Source organism: Colobus angolensis, unplaced genomic scaffold (genome assembly GCF_000951035.1).
Source record: "Colobus angolensis palliatus isolate OR3802 unplaced genomic scaffold, Cang.pa_1.0 Scaffold283, whole genome shotgun sequence".
In the NCBI taxonomy this organism is placed as follows: Eukaryota; Metazoa; Chordata; class Mammalia; order Primates; family Cercopithecidae; genus Colobus; species Colobus angolensis.
This window is the reverse complement of record NW_012116077.1, coordinates 411,026-432,304: the sequence shown is the minus strand read 5'-3', so window position 1 is coordinate 432,304 and position 21,279 is coordinate 411,026. Positions and strand designations below refer to the sequence as shown.

General features: G+C 40.3%; 1 protein-coding gene across 2 annotated transcripts in view; it reads left to right on the top strand.

The window, feature by feature from the left end:
• PLAC1 (placenta-specific 1) overlaps nucleotides 1-21,279 on the top strand; it is a 92,900-nt gene that overhangs the window by 42,905 nt on the left and 28,716 nt on the right. Inside the window, exon 2 of one of the 2 annotated variants that reach the window (XM_011948727.1) lies at nucleotides 12,859-12,930. The exons of the other annotated variant lie outside the window; for it this stretch is intronic. The gene's annotated coding sequence lies outside the window, so the exon portion shown is untranslated. The remainder of the gene's footprint in view (nucleotides 1-12,858; nucleotides 12,931-21,279) is intronic. 2 annotated transcript variants of the gene reach the window in all.

The window sequence follows — 21,279 nt, the reverse complement described above, 5'->3', positions numbered from 1 at the left end:
CCCAGCCAAGCTGAAGCAATCTTGAGAGGGAAAAAAAGAGAAAGTTGGGGGCATCGCAATCCCTGATTTCAAATTATATTACAGGCAGGTGGTCCAGTGGCTCATGCCTGTAACCCCAGCGCTTTGGGAAGCCAAGGTGGGAGGATAGCTTGAGTCTAGGAGTTTGAAACCAGCCTCCAGAAACATAGCAAGATTGTGTCTCTACAAAATAATTCTTTTTAATTAGCTGGGCATGATGGTGCATGCCTGTAGTCCTAGCTACTCGGGAAGCTGAGGTAGGAGGATTGCTTGAGCCCAGGAGTTCGAGGTTACGGTGAGCTATGATTGTGCCACTGCTCTCTAGCCTGAGCGATGAGCAAGACCCTGTTTCTTAAAAAAATTATATTAAAAATCTATAGTAATCAAAACAGTATAGCTCTGGCATTAAAAAAGACACATAGACCAATAGAATAGAATAGAGAGCCCATAAATAAACTCAAGCATACACAATCAGCTAATTTTTAACAAGGGTGCCAAGAAGACACCATGGGGAAAGGGCAGTCTCTTCAACAAATGGTGTTGGGAAAACTAGATATCCACATGCAAAAGAATGAGATTAGACTTTTATACCATACATAAAAATCAACTCAAAATTGATTAAAGGCCTACGTGTAAGACCTGAAACCATAAAACTAGAAGAAAACCTAGCAGAAAAGCACCTTGACATTAGCTTTGGCAATGATATTTCAGATATCACACCAAAAGCTCAGATTACAAAAGCAAAAATAAAGAAGCGAGACTACATCAAGCTAAAAGCTTCTGGACAGCAAGGAAAATAATCAACAAAATGAAAAGGTAGCCTATAGCTTGGGGGAAAATATTTGCAAATAATATATCTAATAAGGGGCTAATATCAAAAATATATAAAGAACACACACAACTCGATGGCAAAATAAATCAATAAATAACCTGATTTAAAAATGGGCAAAAGATCTGAATAGACATTTCTCTAGAGAAAACATACAAATGGCCAACAAGTATATGAAAAGGCGCACAATATCACTAATCATTAGAGAGATGCAAATCAAAATCACAATGAGATATCCCCTACATCTGTTAGGCTGGCTACTGTCAACAAGTCAAAAGATAACAAGTGTTGGCAAAGATGTGGAGAAAAATGGACCCACCTGTACACTGCTGATGGGAATGTAAATGAGTAAAGCCATTATGGAAAACAGGATAGAGGTTCCTGAAAAAAATAAAAATGGAACTACCATATAGCCTATCAATTCCCCTTCTGGATAGATACCCAAAGGAAATGAAATCAGCACCTTGTAGAGATATCTGTCCTCCCATGTTCACTGCAGCATTATTCACAATAGCCAAGATTCAGAAACAATTTGTGTCCATGGATAGATGCATGGATAAAGAAATTGTGGTGGCCGGGCACAGTGGTTCAGGCCTGTAATCCCAATACTTTGGGAGGCCAAGGCAGGAGGATAGCTTAAAGCCAGGAGTTCGAGACCAGCCTGTTTAATATAGTGACACTGTATCTTTACAAAAGTAAAAAAAATTAGAAAAATTTAATTGGGCATGATAGTGCACATCTGTAGTGCCAGCTATTCAGGAGGTGGAGGTGGGAGGATAGCTTGAGCCCAAGAGTTTGAGGCTACAATGAGCTATGATCGCACCACTGCACTCCAGCCTGAGCAACACAGTGAGACTCTATCTCTATATAAAAAATGAAATTGTGGTATGTATGTATACTGTGTGTGTATGTGTATCATATATACGGAATATTATTCAGCCTAAAAGAGAGGGTGATCCTGCCATTTGTGACAACATGGCTGAACCTGGAAGACATTAGGCTAAGTGAAATAAACCAGGCACAGAAAGAAAATACTGAATGATCTCACTTATATGTAGAATGTAGAATTTTTAAAAAGAGCTGATGATGTACAGCATAAGGACTATAGTTAATGACAATGTATGTAATTTCCTAAGAGAGTGGAGTTTAGGTGCTCTTACCACACAGAAAAGTACCTATGTGAAGTGATAGATATACTAATTTGCTTGATTATATTTTGTGTATATATATACACACACACACATCATGTTATACACCTCAAATATATATGCAAAAAAACATTTTAAAAGAATACATGAAAGTAAAATTGTTAGAAAGTATAACTAGACACTAGGTGGTCTGGTACAGCTGAGAGCTGTGAGACTGTAGCGAAGGGAAGATGTAGGTCGGTTGCAGGATCCAGGGAAGGCTTCCTGGAGGAGGTGGGCCCTGGGCTGCTAGGGAGGCGGAGGGAAGCGGTGTGGCAGGCAGATAAGCAGGAGCATAGAGGCTGGGATGAGCAGGCTGGGGGAATGGAGGGGCTCACACAGTGGTCAGCCAGGGGGGGTCGCTATGGGAAATAGTGGGAATTTTGATTAAAGAGGTTATGGAAGGCATCAATTGCTCAAACAAGGGAAGGGGACTGGACTTGATTTGGTAGGTGGTGAGGGGCAGTGAGGTGTGGCAACAAGAGCAGCAAGAAAAGGGAGTCGAGTGGCAGAGTCCAGCTGGGAGCCAGGAGTAAGAATCTAGCCATCAATGATCAGAGTCTGGGCGAGGATGAAGCCATGGAAACAGAGAAAGGGGAAGGATGAAAGCGCTCGCTGGTCTCTAGAGCCTTTGCTTGGAGTAACACAAAGACTTTTCTCTCTGTAAGGAGCAAGTCCATTTTTGGTCTTTATATTTCTACAGCATGAGAAATGCCTCTTTCATCCAGGAGCACGTGCCCTGCTTAAAGAAAACCAGGCAAGACAGCTTGCAAAGGAGAGAGCCTGAGAGGTGACTTTTCATGTTGCACAATGGTTCTTCACCAAAGGAGTCACAGAGGGTCTTTTGACATAGAAACTGCCGCAATTTATGTGCAAGTTACTGCCCTGCATCCTAGGGAGGCTTTCGGGTGTGGGATGACAAAGCACCTCCACAGTCCCCTTCCTCCGCCTCTGCCCAGAGTTCTACTTGATGTAACAGGTCTTGTGAGGCTTTTCACGTGGAAAAATGCTCTCTCAGCCTTCACAGGTCAGTCATGAACCTGGTCCCACATGGACACAATTCTGATGACATTTTAGCATGAAAGGTACAAAAGCGAGATCCGCAAAGGGGTCTCAGGATTCAGTTCCCTGGATCGTCCTGAGCATTTGTTTCTCACATTTGAGCTTTTTCCTTTTATTTTGGAGATGGGGCCTCACTATGTTGTTCAGTCTGATCTGGAACTCCCAGGCTCAAGCGATCCTCCCAACTCAGCCTCCTGAGTTGCTGGGGTTACCGGTGTTAGCCACCCAACCCATCTCAGATTTGAACATTTCTTTCAGAAATATGAGTGAGGTGCTTTCATGTGGAGACCCCCGTGAGGCTCTGAAGCATCATTTCTACCTGCTATGTGTGCCTGAGAAACCCATGCCTGGCCCAATCCCCATATACCCTCAAGTACAAATGGGATAATAGGACCCCCCGGGGGTCCATGCACTTGACCCAAGTTGCTCTTAGAGACTGGATTCAGCACAGATTCAGCTACTCCAGCTAAGGGGCAGGGCAAAGCAAAGGTACCAATACATTCATCTGGCTGGAAAAGGAGGATTTTGTTTTTACGAACTTTAAAGGAATATAAAATTGACTTTGTTGTGATTGAATTGCCTTGCTGGATGAAGTGCCCTGTGGCTCCAGGGGCTTAGAGGGGACTGTATGGAGACTGTGTATTTCCTTATGTATGTTTCTATATAGATATATTTCCTTATATACAAACGTCTGCACAATTGTGCTTGGGAGCCCCAGGCTAAAACTAAGACCCTGACATGTTTGCAACTTTGTTGGATAGAAACTAGGGGTGGAGAAATCCTGTTTAATTGCTGCAAGTCGTTTTTAGCTTATAAGAGATGAAACCTTTGATATTCATTTAGGACAAACTCTTCCTGTTTTAATGACAGCATCTCCTATATATTGAGAGCTTCCTATGTGTCCGGCACTGTGCTCAACCCTTTACATACATAATCTCATTTAATCTTCATAGTGTCCTTAAAAGTGAGGTACTATTGTTGTCCTCCATTTTATAGAGAAGGAAAGTGATGGAAAGAGAGGTTTAAGGACTTGATTAAGGCAAAGTGGCTAAAAGGTGGAAAACTGGGGTTTGAACCATAGTCTTAATGACTGTGCAAAACGTCCTGGTGAGAACTACTTAAGTTTCTTCTCCCTGCAAATTTAGAGCAAATACTTTCTAATGAAATCAGATGTGGTTCAAGAAGCAAAAATGGCTTTGCAAGGAGGAAGATATTTAAAGTTGTCTACCAGGGAGGCAGAGTAGCATTTCTGCAAACTAGTTTGCTATTGGAGCAATTACATCTCGGCTGAAGAGAGAACAAGTACGATGAGGTGATGGAGTGGGGTTTGATTTTGAGTCCCTTGAGTGCAAGAAGGCCAAGGGCCAGAGGCTGACAGGCGTGAGAAACCATAGCACCCATGGAGCTGCTTCTAAGCCCAGGGGTCCAAGTGTGACCTAGAGTTGGGCAGAGCAGACAGCCAACTCATTGCACCTGCCTTGTGTCTCGTTTTTTTTTTTTTTTTTTTTATCATGGTAGTTTTTAACTTGTTATTTCTGGCACACTGGAAAGTTTTCATTTTTGCGATGTCCACTGTGCATTCAACTACCGCATTGAACTCTTATTCATTCTTTTGTGAAATTATAATTCAGTTACACCTCTTGTGTTTCTATATATGTAAGCGTATCATTGCAAATATATATGCATGTGTGTGTATATGTATATATATAGTATCCACTTTACAGATAAAGAAACTAAGGCATTCAGGTTTAGAAATTACTCTAGGTCACACAGCTAATAAGTGATAGTGCACAGATTTAAAAATAGGTCAACCTTCAGATCCTGAGTTGTAAATTGCTATACAGTATCTCGCATACGTAAATTATATTTTTATAAAAATGAGATACTGTACACATTATTTGTAATGTCCTTTCACTTAATAACTTTCCCATATGCCTAGATATATTCAATAACATAATTTTAAGGATGTATAAAATACCTTTATCATAAAAGTATAGGCCAAGCGTGGTGGCTATGCCTGTAATCCCAGCACTTTGGGAAGTCAAGGTGGGCAGATCACTTGAGCCCAGGAATTCGAGACCACCCTGGGCAACATGGCAAAACCCCATCTCTACAAAAAAATACAAAAATTAGCCAGGCATGGTTGTGCATACCTATAATCCTATAAGCTACTCAGAAGGCTAAGGTAGGAGGATGCACACCTATAATCGTATAAGCTACTCAGAAGGCTGGGGTAGGAGGATCACTTGAGCCTTGGAGGTGGAGGTTTGCATGAGCCTTGATCATACCACTGCACTCTAGCCTGGGCAACAGAGTGAGACCCTGTCTCAACAAAAGTAAAATAATTAATATTTATTGAGTGCTTAAGATGGGTGAAACATCTTAACATGGACTATTTCAAATAAATTTGTTTACATGAGGCAGGATTACTGGCTGTTGTAGTCATATCAGTTCAGAAACTCCAGCTTGTCACTCTCTTACTTGCTGGCACCCCAGCTTGTCACCCTCGACCAACTTTGGAGCTGTGGGATCTGCATGGATTGTTATGCCATCCAATGCAAAATGCCCTTGTCTTAATCATATAGGTAAGAAGCAAGCAGCAAGTATCTGGACTGAGCACAGGGTAGCACAGGCAAGGGCAGCTAGAGTGACCCTCCATGTTGACAAGGATTCTTGAGAGGATTTAATGTTACTAGTCTAAATTAGGGACCAAGGAAAACTGTTCTCATCTAATTTCCTAGAAGCTTTGCGATGATACTGGAACCCTGGGAAAACCATGGCAGAGAAGAGATTTTAGGAGGTACAGGAGCCAAAGGTGAACAGATACCATTGGTGGGTTGAGGGGGACTAGGTATAGTGAAAGCATCAACACTAACATCTTGCCTAAAAATAAGATCCCTTCCAGCCAGGTGTGGTGGCTCACGCCTGTAATCCCAGCACTTTGGGAGGCCAAGGCAGGTGGATCACGAGGTCAGGAGTTCAAGACCAGCCTGGCCAACATGGTGAAACCCCATCTCTACTAAAAATATAAAAATTATCCAGGTGTAGTGGCACACACCTGTAATCCCAGCTACTCAGGAGGCTGAGGCATGAGGATCACTTGAACCCAGGAGGCAGAGGTTGCAGTGAGCTGATACTGCGCCATTGCACTCCAGCCTGGGCAACAGAGCAAGACTCTGTCTCAAAAAAAAAAAAAAAAGAAGAAGAAGAAGAAGAAGAGTGATACAATTTGATAGAATAAAGCACATTTACAGTGTTGTCCAACCACCACCACTATCTATTTCCAGAACATATTCATCATCCCGAAGAGGAAATTCTATGCCCCTTTAAGTACTCACTCCCTGTTCTTCCCTCCCCCTTGCCCTACATAACCACTGATCTATGTTCTGTATCTGTGGATGTGAACATTCTGGATATTTCATGTAACTGGGATCATATAGCAGTCTTTTTGTGTCTGGCTGCTTTCACTTAGCATAATGTTCTCAAGGTTCATCCAAATTGTAGCATGTATCAGCACTTCATTCCTTTTTATGACTGAATAATATTCAATTGTACCGATAGACCACATTTTGCTTGTCCATTCATCAGCTGATGAACATTTGGCTTGTTTCAACCTCTTGGCTATTATCAATAGTGCTGCTAAACATTCGGGGTACAAGTTTTTGTTTGAACACCTATTTCCAATTCTATTGGATATGTATCTAGGAATAGACTTGCTGGGTCATATGGTAATTCTGTGTTTAACTTACTGAGGAACAAGAAAATAGCACTACTTTTATTGTTGTAAAGAAAAACTCAACAGCCAAAACATAATCATATGGAGATACATATTTTTGTATTTTTCTTTTGCAGCTTGAAGGAATACACATTTGTTGTCTCCATTTTTATGGTTCAGTCCGGGCACAGCTTAGCTGGGTCCTCTGCTCAGTGTGTCATGAGCCTGCAGTCCAGGTGTTGTCTAGGATGCATTCTCATCTGGAGATCTGGAGCTTGGGGTCCGCATCCAAGCTTGTTCAGGTTGTTGACAGAATTGAGTTCTCTGCTGCTCTAGTGCCGACGCTCTCACTTCCCGGAGGCTGGCCCTCTCTCCACAACCTTGTTTGCTTCTTCATGTTCAGCAGGAAATGCTGTCTCTCTTCAGGGAGGGTTAATAGCTTTCACTTGATTACATCAGCCCCACCCAAGATAATGTTTTTTGTTTTGTTTTGTTTCGTGTTTTTACAGTCCAGAGGACTTTTTTTTTTTTTTTTTTTTTTTTTTTACATATATACCTATTATGCCATGAATTCAAGCGGAGTAGGTTCCAGCAGCTCCGGCTCCTTCCCACTGGTTCTCACACAGTGTGCTTCTCTGAGTGGAGCAAGCTGGTGCTTCAGTTGAACCCAGGTACCTTTCTCTTTGACTTCCTTTTTTTCTGAACACTTTCCTTCATGCAATTCAGGATGCTATTTTTTGGCTCTTAATTAAGTGCTTAATATGTACAATATGCACGTTAATTCTCTTGGTAAGAATCTTACCCTTGTGTTTTTAAAACAATGCCAACAGCACGTTGGGTAACAATGTAGGCTCTTCCAGTTTTGCCATGAAAACATTTGTGGGGTGTTCCTTTCTGAACAGTGCCCACTCCCTTGATGTCTAAAATATCACCTTTCTTGTAGATTCACAGGTATGTGGTCAAAGGAACAAGCCCATGTTCTTTAAAAGGCCTAGAGAACACATACTGGGTGCCTCTTCTCTTTCCCTTTGTGTTTGTTATTTTGGCAAAATACTAGAAGATGGTGGTTCTGGCCAAAAGTGATCATCTGTCTTTTTTATTAACTCAAAATCAGCTGATATGTGACTTTAATTACATCTTGAAGCTATATTTTAAAATATTTTGTATAGATGTAGAGGGTACAAGTGCAGACTTCCTACATTCATATATCGTACCATGGTAGAGTTTGGGCTTTTGTTGTACTCATCACTCGAATAGTGAACATTGTACCCAATAGGCAATTTTCTGCAAAAGACATGATTTCATTCTTTTTTATGGCTGAGTAATATTCCATGATGTATAGATACTACATTTTCTTTATCCAATCCACCACTGATGGACACTTAGGTTGGTTCCATTATCTTTGCTATTGTGAATAGTGCAGTGATAAACATTAGTGCAGGTATCTTTGTGATAAAATGATTTCTTTCCCTGTGGGTAGATAGCAGTAGTGGGACTCCTAGATCAAATGATATTTCTATTTTTAGTTCTTTGAGAATGGATGAAATGATATTTCTACTTTTTGTTCTTTCAGAAATATCCCTACTGTTTTCCATAAGTTTTGCTAACTTACATTCTAACCAACAGTACATAAGCATTCCCTTTTCTCCGCATCCTCACCAACATCTATTTTTCTTTTTAATTATAGCCACTCTGACTGGTGTAAGATGGTATCTCATTGTGGTTTTAATTTGTGTTTCTCTGATTAGTGATGTTGAGTATTTTTTCACATGTTTATTGGCCACTTGTATGTTTAAAGCTATATTTTTAAGCATTATGATAAGCAATCTAGCCAGATTAGTAACAAAATGAACCCTACTCTCAAGGAGGAGAATCCAAGTGAGTAATTCAGCGCAAGCACATCACTGCGGTTAGAAAAACTACACAAATATCACTTTTTTTTTTTTTTTTTGGAGACAGAGTCTCACTCTGTCGCCCAGACTGGAGTGCAGTGGCACAATCTTGGCTTACTGCAGCCTCTGCTCCCAGATTCAAGTGATTCTCCTGCCTCAGCCTCCTGAGTAGCTGGGCCTACAGGTGTGTGCAACCACGCCCCGCTATTTTTTTTTTTGCATCTCTAATAGAGACAGGGTTTCACCACGTTGGCCAGGATGGTCTTAATCTCGACCTCGTGATCCACCCGCCTTGGCCTCCCAAAGTACTGGGATTACAAGCGTGAGCCACCACGCCGGGCCACAAATACTGCTTTCTATTGGCCAACCCAGGAAGAAACATGAACTTCCTTCCTCAAGTTTGAGGCTGGAGTCTTTGTCATGGCCTTCAGTCACTAGTGAGACTGGTGATCTCCTCATCCAACCATGAGCACATTGAGGACAAGGGCACATCTGAGTCATCTCTGTCATCCCAGTGCCTGGCACAGTCAACATTTGTTGATGGAAGGAAGGCAGGAATGCCACCCATCCCCTTGGGGGAGATGGTCTTGGTTACAGTCTCTCTTTGCATTGCTCCTGCAGGGTACTGAACCACCTCTACCCTCACAGCAACCTCCTCTCCATCATCCATCACTTCAGGTCACTCAAGCATGAGCAAGCCAGCTGATAGCACTTTTCAGCTACACAAATGGATAAATCACAGAAACCAACATTTGTCAGACCCAGTTATCCTGATTCTTGTTGTGAACAAAATGATCATTCATTCCTTTGGACGAGTCCCCTAGTCTCCAGCCATTTGTCTCCTTTCCCCATGGGGAAATAACAATGCAAGTCCTATTAGTGGTCTCTAGTCATCTCATAGCATTGCAGGGAGAGCTGAAGCTGGATGAATGGACATCCCTGAGCTTGTGGAGTTCTCATCAAGTGGGCAGTGACTGGGTGTGATCCCCTTTGGAGCCTGTCACTGCTGTTGACATTGAAAATACCGGTGTGGAAACAAATGCTGTCTTTGTCACAGGCTCAACTACAGGGGCCTCTCCTTCCCTAAGCTGGCAGCTGAGGCTAAGTACTTGAGATCCCTGGGCCAGCTGTTGTGAAGTAAACACCAGGCAGTAGGTAAGGCAAGATTCAGAACTGGGCAGAAAGCCAGGCTGGAGGGGGAGCACTGATAGGAGGGGAGCACAAAAGTTGGCAAACAAGTGCTTTCCAAGTAGGTTTTAAAAAATACAATCTGGCCTCTAAAGTAGACAAAGCACCAATGAGGGGTGTAGGGGTGGGAGTGCTGCCTGAAAATGCCTGCTCTAACTCACTATCAGCTCAAGAAGATTCTAGAACTGGAAAGGCACTGTGAGCAATGTTTCCCGAGGAGGCTTCCCTTGGAGCACAAAAAGATAGCCACACCCTTTGAAGTTAGCTGGGAGCTTACAAAGGGCAGTGTTGTTTCCACTAAGGAAGAATGATAGCCCTGCATAATGGTGTCCTTATTCTGTAAACCCCAGACCTTGTGCGATGAGGGGCAAGTGAGCCTGCAGGCCCCAGCAAAGAGGGAGGAAATGGTTGGCAAAACACATACTTTTAGCTTGCTTGCTGGTCAACATGGAAGGTCTCCCCTAGGAAGATGGTGTGGTCAAAGTCAGGGGTCTGTTTCAACTCTCTTCCAAGGATGATTGCTAAATCATATCAAGATACCTTTTTAACTTGATGATGGCTGATGTAAGTTTCCAAATGCTCACATCTTCTGTCATATTTGATGTATTTCAGTGAATCATGCCACAAGCTGAGAGGCTCTAGAGATGAAAGGCTGATGAGAAAAAATGGATGAGCCCATTGTTTTACATCAGAATGAGAATGGTGATATTTCTGAGTAGTGGGATTCCTGTCACACAAAAGGGGGAAGTCAGTAGGCTAGCAGTAGCTGCCAAGGGCAGCTTATTGGACAATTATTAGGGAACGGAATCCTAAAATTGGAATTTTAACATAGCCTTGATCAACTTTGGAATGCCTATGGTATTGCATCATACATGCTTGTGTCAGGGACCACTTCCAAAATTCTGACTCATCTCCCAGGCCAATGAAACCATTTCAGCATGTGAATTACACCCCTGGTGTCATCCAAGAGAATTTTTGTCAGCCCTGGTGCCCAGGACCGATTCCATTAGGCCTAGGAGAAGCTGTGTGGTGCAACAGAAAGAGCCACGAGGAGCCCTGGGCTCTAGTCCTAGCTCTGTTGCCAATTAACTGTCATTCCAAGGGAATCTTTTAATGAATCTGTATCTTGGTTTCTTCAGCAGTTAAAAGGAGACAGTTGAATTTGATGAGTTAGTCTCTTACAGCTTTAAAAATAAAAATGCATGTTTCATAGCTTGGCATTCAACAAAGAATTGTTGTGGATATGCAAGTAATCTAATTTTATAATTTTCTTTAGGTATGAAAGGAATCTTAAACATCATATAGTTCAACCCCTTTATCATACAGATGTGGAAACCAAGGTCCAGAAGGGGGAAGGGATTTGCTCAATTAGTGCAGAATTAGGGTTAGAGATCACATTTCTGGATTCCCAGTCCAATGCATTTTCCACTACACTTATTTTTAAATCAAGTAATACATGAGCATGGTTTAAAAATATCAAATAGGCAGCTGGGCACGGTGGCTCACACCTGTAATCCCAGCACTCTGGGAGGCCGAGGCAGGCGGATCCTGAGGTCAGGGGATCGAGACCATCCCCTGACCTCATGATCCGCCTGCCTCGGCCTCCCAGAGTGCTAACACAGTGAAACCCCATCTCTACTAAAAATACAAAAAAATTAGCCAGGCGAGGTGGCGGGCGCCTATAGTCCCAGCTACTCAGGAGGCTGAGGCAAGAGAATGGCCTGAACCCGGGAGGTGGAGTTTGCAGTGAGTAGAGATCACGCCACTGCACTCCAGCCTGGGCGACAGAGTGAGACTCTATCTCAAAAAAGAAAGAAAGAAAAAAAATATATATATATATATATAAAACAACAGTTCTCTGCCCCACTCCTCCCCATCCCCAGTCCCACTCCTCAGAGGCAACCATTTTTTAACAGATTCTGTTGGCAATTCATCTGATAGTTACTTCTGAATCTCTAAATATTACTCTGTTTCTATTCCTAATTTATGCATTTTGGACATTATCTGTTGACTCCCTGTTATAAAAATGGAAGATTTAGCTCACTTAACATTACTTCCAACTGCCTCTCTTTCTTCTGCCTCCCCATGGTTGATAGAATTATTTTATGAGATTTTTAAAAATTCACTTTTTAAAATAGCATGCTATTTTGAAATTTATTTTTTTGGTGTACAGCTCTATGAGTTTAGGCAAATACATAAAGTCATGTAACTGCCACCACAATCATGATATAGAACAGTTCCATACTCCCCAAATCCCCTCATGCTGCCCTTTGTAATCAACTCCTTCCTTTACCCCCTACACTGATCTGTTTTGTTGCTACAATTTTGCCTTTTCCAGAATGCCCAGAAATTGAATCATATGCCATATAACCCTTTGAGACTGACTTCTTTCACTCAGTATAACTATTTTGAAATTCATGTATCTGTTGTTCATTCTTTTGTATTGCTGAATAGTACTCCACTCGTGGATGTACCACAGCTTATCCATTCACCAGTTGCAGACCCTTTCAGTTGTTTCCAGTTCGGTAGCATTATTTTTAGTTATTCTATTGGTTACTTTTTAACTGGAAATCATATACTGAAACCTCTACTTCTTGCACCATCATCCACTATATAGTAAGTAGACCTTCCTTTTCAGAATAGTAAATGCTTTGGACTGATTGTAAAACATAATACTTTCATTTCTTTAGTCACAGTTTTAGGTGGATTTAATTTGAGGGTGTGATTTTTCATGGGGGTGGGAAGATTTGTTCAAATGCTGTCCAGCAGCCCTATTCAAGGCTACAGCCATTCTAAATGCCTCCTGTCACATAGCGGGCCTTCTCTAGTACTAGACATGCTTGTTGCTGGGAAGATATGCATGTACTTTCTGTTCTGACCGTTGCTAACTCAGGCGGTAGTTTTTGGGAAAAAGACCTTTCTTCATGTGGATTTCAGCTTTTGTCTGTCATGTTTTTTCTGTTCCAGCTGCCTTCACCAGTGAGCACAAAGCCGCATTTCAAAGGAAACTGACAAATTATCCCCAGCTGCCAGAAGGAGGTTAGTTTTCTGCGTGTACAGTGTCCCCCTTCTCTGATAACCAACAAGTTAACTTTCTAAAGGGAACTGACAAAAGCAGAAATTGTCCTTTTACCCAAATGAGTTGTGATTGTTGATTTTTTAAAAGATGTGGATTTGTAATATTCCTCTCCGTTCCTACTCTAATTTATACCAGGAAATAGAGTGTAAGTGATCACAATGGAACCTCTATTGTTTGCAAGATTCATATTAATGCATTCTGTTTTTTTAAGTGCTTACAAGATCTAAATTAATTTTTAAATTAGCTAGCACAGTGTCTTTACTCAATGAGTAACCATTTAAAGGGTGAATGATGTCAGCCCTGGCCATAGAGATTTATGTGTTGTTATATTTCATTTGCATGTTTAACCATCTTTGTACATGTGTTATGCATCTAGCACTTATGCTGTATAACAGGAGAGAGTCTAATGCCTAGCACAGTATACTACACATAGTAGGTGCTCACTAAATGCCATTTGAATTGAAATGATCCAAAAGAGTGTCATGTATCTATGATGGTAAAATATTCTGTGTTAATGCAGTGAGTCAGGCTTTCTCAAACGCTAACAGGAATGCAAACTGGTACAACTCTCCCACAGGGCAACTTGGCAAAATGCTCGAAAGCCTTAACAATGTTCTTATCCTTTTACCCAGTAATTCTCCTTCTAAGGATTTATGGTAAAAGGAAATAGAGATGCACAAAAAATACAAATACATGGAAATTCATTGTGGCAATATTTAAAATAGAGAAAAAGTGGAAACAACTTAAGTTGTCCATACTATGAAATCCTATGCGGTAACATTTATATTATGAAATGCAAGGTAATTATTTAAAATCATGTTTAGAAGAATATTTAATGACATGAGTAAATGCTCACGGTCTAAATTAAGCAAGGGAAAGGAGGATACACAAACATACAGTGAAATCCCAAGTGTGTTTGTATGTGTGTGTGTGTGTGTGTGTGTGTGTGTGTGCAGGAAAAAAAAAGACTAGAAAGAAATAATAGAAATATTAACAATGATTAGCCAGCCATGGTGGCACATGCCTGTGGTCCTAGCTACTCAGCAGGCTGAGATGTGAGGATCCCTTGGACCCAGAATTTTGAGGTTGCAGTGAGCTGTGATCGCACCACCGTGCTCCAGCCTGGGTGACCATGTCCCTAAGCAACAAACCACAAAACTATAATTATCCCTATGTTGTGGGATTATGAGTCATTTTCATTTTCTTATTTTTGTAATGAGCTTATCTTACTTTAAAATCCAAATTTTTTTAATTTGAAAGAAGTAACTACTACTTATGCTAGAGGGCTGACATTCATAAAATCCTAGTAATGACATGTAGAACCATTTCTCCAACTAGTGTCAAATCTTCATCCTTAAAAAAAAAAAAAAAATGAGATAGGGTCACACTGTGTTGCCCAGGCTAGAGTGAAGTGGGCTGATCATAGCTCACTGCAGTCTCAAACTCTTGAACTCAGTGTCAACTCTTCAGATGCCATATGGATGGTTACGGCAGTGGTCAGTTTTTAGAAAAACTAAATAAAGCCCAGAAGTCATTTCAGATTTAAATACTCTGAGGGGTGTGTACAGTGGCTCATGCCTGTAATCCTACTACTTTGGGAGGCCAAGGTAGGTGGCTCACTTAAGCCTAGGTGTTCAAGACCATCCTGGGCAACATGGCAAAACCTCATCTATACAAAAAATTTAAAAATTAGCCAGGTCTGGTGACATGCACATGTAGTCCCAGCTACTCGGGAGGCTGAGGTGAGAGGATTGCTTGAGACCAGAAGTTCCAGACCAGCCTAGGCAACAAAGGAAAACCCCATTTCAACAAAGAAAAAAATGTGAAAAATAAGCCAGATGTGGTGGTATATGCCTGTAGTCCAAGCTACTCAGGAGGCTGAGGCAGGAGGATCACTTGAGGCCAGGAGTTTAAGGCTGCAGTGAGCTGTGATCATGCCACTGCACTCCAGCCTAGGTGACAGAGTGAGACCCTATCTCAATAATAATAGTAATAATAATAATAATAATAATAATAATAATGCTCTGAGCCTTAGTTTGATATTGAAAGGAAAATATATTTATCCTTTTCTCTAGGCCTAGATAATTTTCATCCTTCTCTCTCCATCCCCACCCCTTTTTAAACTTTCCAGATCTGTGGAACAAATGTTGAGCAAACTGGAAATAAATAAAATCCAATGGCTTTAAGATACCACAAATCCCTCCCTTCCTGTGTACTAATGGCTACCTGCCCATTCTACTCCCCAGAGTGAAGGGCTAGAGTCAGCCAAAATGGAGGCTTTTCTGATTCAAGCGTGAAAAATGCAAATGCTCAAAAGATAGAAAAACTTAGGGAGTCTGAAAAGATTGAGACACAACATGTGCAACTCTCCCTCCCCTAGATTCTTAGCTTCATGTGATATAAACTAGTGGGTTCTGATGGGGGAAAAACCCAATCATAGAACACAGATGTATTAGTCTGTTCTCATGCTGCTCTGAAGAAATACCCAAGCCTGGGTAATTTATAAAGGAAAAAGATTTAATTGACTCACAGTTCCACATGGCTGGAGAGGCCTCAGGAAACTTATACTTATGGCAGAAGGGGAAGCAAACATGTCTTTCTTCACATGGTGGCAGGAAAGAGAAGTGCCGAGTAAAAGAAAAAAGCCTCTTATAAAACCATCAGATCCTGTAAGAACTCACTCACTATCATGAGAACAGCATGAGGGTAGGCACCCCCATGATTCAATTACCTCCCACCAGGTCCCTCCCACGACATTTGGAGATTATGAGAACTATAATTCAAGATGAGATTTGGGCAGTGACACAGCCAAACCATATCAGCAGATGTATTAAGGACAGTTCATATTTCAAAGAAATCACACAATCCTGGACCTTTAGAGCTGGAAGGAAAATATTCCAGCAAGTATAGGTCTCCTTCCAAATACCAGATACTATGCTAATCCAAATGTTATCTCATAAAAAAACCACCTACCAGCACACCTCATTTTATACATGAGGAGAGAGGTTATTTACCCAGAGAGAGGTTATTAACTACCTTAGCTCACATCATTTGTTGGCTGCTAAGTTGTGATAGTTCCCATATCATCTGGAGACTCTCAAGTGAAAAGATGGGTTTTTCTAGTAGAATCTTTCCTTCAGCTCCAAATATTCCAAATACTTACTGTGTACTTGTGCTTGCATGTTTTGCTAACAGCTCAAGCTAATCAGGTACAAAGTCAAACTCATGGTGTTTCCCTCATCTCCCTGTCACCCAGGATCTGAACCAAAGTCTGTTTTGCTTTTTACTGGATTTCATCCCCCACAAACAGTCTGTTAACAAGTCCTGTCAATTTTTTCCTTCAAAAACGACCTCCAGGTCCTAACATACTCTCAAGGCAACTCAACCTCTACCTCCTTAAAAAAACAACCCTTCTCGACCACTTCAGCCATACTCTTGCATCTCTTCTGGCTTCATACAGCACTTTTAATCTGCATCACACAGTTTAGTTTAGCACTTGTCATTCAGGGGCAATTAGCATATGTTCAGCAGCATTCACTCATGCAACAAGCATGTATTGAGTGTCTACTATATTCTACACCCTGAAATGGAGAATTCACTTTTCTTGTTTTCCCAAATAGACATCAAATACCCTGAGAGTCGAGGCCACATCTTTCTTCATAGTTTCTTAAACACACAGTGCAGTTCTGGGCACATACTGAAGACTTGTTAGTTAAAAAGCAGTACAGACTCAAGGAATCTGTCACCAGTTCAGCAGCTGATGAGCTCAGGGGACACTTTAGTCAATAATTCTGCTGCAACATCTCACAAGCTACACAAGTATGATCCACTCATTCAACAAAGATGGTGTATTAAAATGTGAGTTTTTGGCCGGGCGCGGTGGCTCAAGCCTGTAATCCCAGCACTTTGGGAGGCCGAGACGGGCGGATCACGAGGTCAGGAGATTGAGACCATCCTGGCTAACACAGTGAAACCCTGTCTCTACGAAAAAAAATACAAAAAAACTAGCCGGGCGTGGTGGCGGCACCTGTAGTCCCAGCTACTCGGGAGGCTGAGGCAGAAGAATGGTGGGAACCCGGGAGGCGGAGCTTGCAGTGAGCCGAGATCGCGCCACTGCACTCCAGCCTGGGTGACAGAGCGAGACTCCGTTTCAAAAAAAATAAATTAATTAAATAAAATGTGAGTTTTTAACGCCATAACTTCAGAGATAAGTAATGAGATTTAATAACTAATCAGAGATATGGGATCCTAAAAGTCAGCTTCTGCTTTTAGAAAGATGGAGTAGATGTATTTTTCTCTATTCCTTTCACTAAGTACAAGTATAAACCCTAGTTATTATATATACAACAAACATAAGACAACCAAGAAACGTGGAGAGAAGATAGACTGACTAAGGACCTTGAGACTCAAAGAGTGACATGTTCGTGAGTTCCCTGAGCTTTCTTTTTGCCTCAAATATCCCAGACTGGCTGCTAGAGAAGCTAGCAATTCAGAAAACACCAGTTGGAACAGATTTTTCTAAAGCCCCAACAAAAGCCTACTCTCTCTAGCCAAAGGACCAGAAAAGGGGCATCCTAGAAAGACAGAAAACTTTTAGACCATTATTGCTCTACTGTAGCCAAACACCGCAGGAGAAACTGTAACCCTCACCTCCAACTGTTCAAGCAAAGGCTGAGCGGCGAGCCTGAACTTCTACCCCAATCTGGCAGTAACAAGGCAACCCTTCCAGTTTTTTCTACTACAGCAATGTCAGAATAAAACCACTAAAACATAAGGTTTAAATAAGATCCAGAGTCTCGTGACATAATATCCAAAATGAACAGTATTCAATTGAAAATCATTCATCATACCAAGAACCAGGAAGATTTCAAACTGAATGAAAAAGACAGTCAATTCATGCCAGCACTAAGATGACTGAGATAGAATTATCTGACAAAGATTTTGAAACAGCTATCATAAAAATGCTTCAATGAGCAATTACAAACATGCTCGGAACAAATAAAAAGAACAGAAAGTCTCAGTAAGCAAATAAGAATTATTATTTAATTCTTTAATTTAATATTTAATTTAATTTAATAAGAATTAAAGAACCAAATGTAGACTTTAGAACTGAAAAACACAACAACCAAAATGAAAATCTCAGTGAATAGGGTGAACAACACAATGGAGGGGACAAAGGAAAAAAATCAGAGTACTTGAGTATATAACAACAGAAATTATGCAGAGAGCAAATAGACTGGAAAAAAATAACAGAGTCTCAGGGACCTGTATAACTATTACAAAAGATATAACATTCATGTCATTAGAGTCCCAGGATGAGAGGAGGAGACTAGGACTGAAAAGTATTTCAAGGAATAATGGCTGAAAAGTTTCCAAATTTGGCAAGAGACATAAGCCTACAGATTCAAAAAGCTTAGAGAATCTCAAACATGCTAAATCCAAAGAAATCCACACTAAGACATATCATAGTCAAACTTCTGAAAACTAAAGACAAAGAAAACAATCTTGAAAGCAGACAGAGGAAAAACAATGATTTGGCCAAGCATAGTGGCTCATGCCTATAATCCCAGTACTTTTGGAGGCCAAGGTGGGTGGATTGCTTGAGCCCAGGAGCTTGAGACCAGCCTGACAACATGGTGAAACCCCATCTCTGCAAAAGGTACAAAAATTAGCCAGGTGTGGTGGTGCACACCTGTAGTCCCAGCTACTTGGGAGGCTCAAGTAGGAGGATCACTGAGCCCAGGGAGGTAGAGGCTGCAGTGAGCCATGATCATGCCACACTGAACTCCAACCTGAGTAACAGAGTAAGGCTCTGTCTCAAAAAAGAAAAGAAAAACAATACTTTGACAGAGAAACTGAGAAACAATTATTTAAATGGCAGTTGATTTCTTGTCAGAAACCATGTGGCCAGGAGGAATTGACACATTTTTCAAATGCTGAAAGAAAAGAACTAAATCCTATATCCCACAAAAATATCCTTCAGGAATGAAGTGGGAATCAAGACATTCTCAGATGAAGGAAAATTAAGAGAACCTGTCTCCATCAGAGCTACTCTAAAATAATAGCTAAAGGAAGTTATCTAAACAGAACAGAAATGATAAAATAAATCTTGGAACATCAAGAAGCAAAAAATAATACAATAAGCAAAAATATTATGAACACATTAGACTTTCCTTCCTCTTTGAGTCTTCAAAATTTTGTTTGATGGTTGAAGCAAAAATAATAATACTGTATGATATAGTTCTTATTGCATGTAGAGGAAATATTTAAGTTGATTATATCATAAACTAGGGAGATAAAGAGACATTAACAGAAGTAAGCTTTTATACTTCACTCATACTGGCAAAATAACATTACCAGTAGACTGTGATAAGTTATGTATACACAATGTAGTACCTAGAGCCACCACTCAAAATCTATACAAAGATATACACTCAGAACCACTACAGATAAGTCAAAATGTTATAATATTCCCAAAAATATTCAAGTACTCATAGGAAGGCAGGAAAAAGAAAATAAAATTAAAAATAAAATGGCAGACTTAGATCCTAACATATCAATAATTACATTAAATGCATATAAGGTCTAAATACACCAATTAGAAGACAGAGACTGGCAGAGTGGATAAGGAAAAATGACCCAACAGTATGTACTATACAAGAAACTCACCTTAAATATAATGATACAAGACAACTGAAAGTAAAAGGAAGGAAACATATTTATCATGCAAGCATTAGTCAAAACAAAGCATGAGTGTCTATATTAATATCAGATAGACTTCAGAGAAAGAAAATTATCAGAGACAGAGAGGGACATTATATAATGGTAAGTGGCTCAACCCACCAAAAAGATGTATCAATCCTAAATGTGCATGGAACAAACAACAGAGCTGTTTGTGAAGCAAAATATGTGAAGCAAAAACTGATAGAACTGAAAGAAGAAAATCCACAAAGCCACAATAGTTGGAAAGTTCAACACTCCTCTCTTAACAATTGATAGGACAAGTAGGCAGAAAATTAGCAAAGATAGAGAACTCAACAATACCATCAATAACAGGATCTAATCAACATGTATAGAATACTCCATCCAACACAAGCAGAATACACATTCTGGAGAACATAGAACAAGATAGACCATATTCTGAGCCATAAAAGAAACCACAACAAATTTAGAAGAATTGCAATTGTACATAGTGTGTTCTCTGACAATAATGGAATCAAATTAGAAATTAATCACAGAAAGATAACAAGAAAACATCCAAACACTTGAAAAATAAACAACATCCTTCTAAATAATCTATGGGTCAAAGAGGAAGTCTCAGGAGAAATGTTTAAAATACATTGAACTGAATTGAAAATAAAACTATAATATTTCAAAATTTGTGGGACATGGCAAAAGCCACTCTGAGAGGGAAATTTATATTACTAACTTATACATGAGAAAAGAGGAAAGGTCTCAAGTCAGTAATCTAAGCTTCCACCTCAAGAACCTAGAAAAAGAACAAATAAACACAAGGCAAGCAGAAGGAAGGAAATAATAAAGATAAGAGTTGAAATTGAATAAAAGGAAAACAATAGAGAAAATTAATGAAAGAAAAACCTGTTCCTTTGTAAAAACTAAAGAATTTAATAAAATTGACAGACCTCTAGCAAGACTGATCAAAAAGAGAGAGAGAGAGAAGAAACAAATTACCAGTATCAGAAACAAAACAGGGGATACCACTACAAACCCTGCAGACATCAAAAGGTTAACAACTTTACACACACAAATATAACAATGAACCAATTCCTTGAAAAACAGAAACTACCACAATTCACCCAATATAAATACAGGTAGTAGCTCCATAACAATTAAGGAAATTAAATTCATAATTTAAAAACTCCCCAAACAGAGATCTCTAGGCTCAGATGGTTTCAACTGGGGAATAAACATTTAAAGAAAAAGTAATGCCAATTGTACATAATGTCTTCCAGAAAATAGAAGTAGAGGAAATATTTCCCAATTCATTTTATTAAGCTAATATTACTCTGATTCTAAAATCAGACAAAAACAGTAAAACTGCAGGCCAATATCACTCATGAAAGTAAATGCAAAAATTAATAACAAAATATTAGCAAACAGAATTCAGCAATATGAAGGAATTACACACCATGACCAAGTGAGGTTTGTTCCGTGTATGCAAGTCTGGTTCAATATTTAAAAATCAATCAGTGTGGCCGGGCGCGGTGGCTCAAGCCTGTAATCCCAGCACTTTGGGAGGCTGAGACGGGTGGATCACGAGGTCAGGAGATCGAGACCATCCTGGCTAA